Source organism: Wasmannia auropunctata, unplaced genomic scaffold (genome assembly GCF_000956235.1).
Source record: "Wasmannia auropunctata unplaced genomic scaffold, wasmannia.A_1.0 LD322290.1, whole genome shotgun sequence".
Taxonomy (NCBI): domain Eukaryota; kingdom Metazoa; phylum Arthropoda; class Insecta; order Hymenoptera; family Formicidae; genus Wasmannia; species Wasmannia auropunctata.
The window spans coordinates 20,026-20,329 of record NW_012040600.1 but is presented as its reverse complement, the minus strand read 5'-3'; the positions used below and the strand labels follow the sequence as shown (position 1 = coordinate 20,329).

At 22.4% G+C, this 304-nt stretch overlaps 1 protein-coding gene across 3 annotated transcripts in view; it reads left to right on the top strand.

Moving 5' to 3' along the window:
- The window catches only part of LOC105460429, an 18,891-nt gene that overhangs the window by 12,409 nt on the left and 6,178 nt on the right, over positions 1-304 (top strand). The gene's annotated exons all lie outside the window — the stretch shown is intronic.

The following is a 304-nucleotide window of genomic DNA, read 5'->3' as shown; positions in this document are numbered from 1 at the left end:
TTACTTAAAACTAAAAAAAAATTGAAAAAATTTGTTAAAAATTTTTTTGATATATTTTTTTAAAGTAGAAAAAAACAAACAATTAAAAAAAAACTTTTTATTTGGATTATTTTTCGCAAAGTTATTGGCATTTGAAAATTGGAACTGTGAATTTTGAAAAAAAATTCATATCTCATGTCTATGTTATCATTGATAAAAAAATTTGAAAAAATCATGATAACTTCTTCCGATGGGTATTATAATATAAAAATTTCAGCCAAATCAAAAATCCAAAAGTTCACGGGTGGCACACTTGGGATGGAAT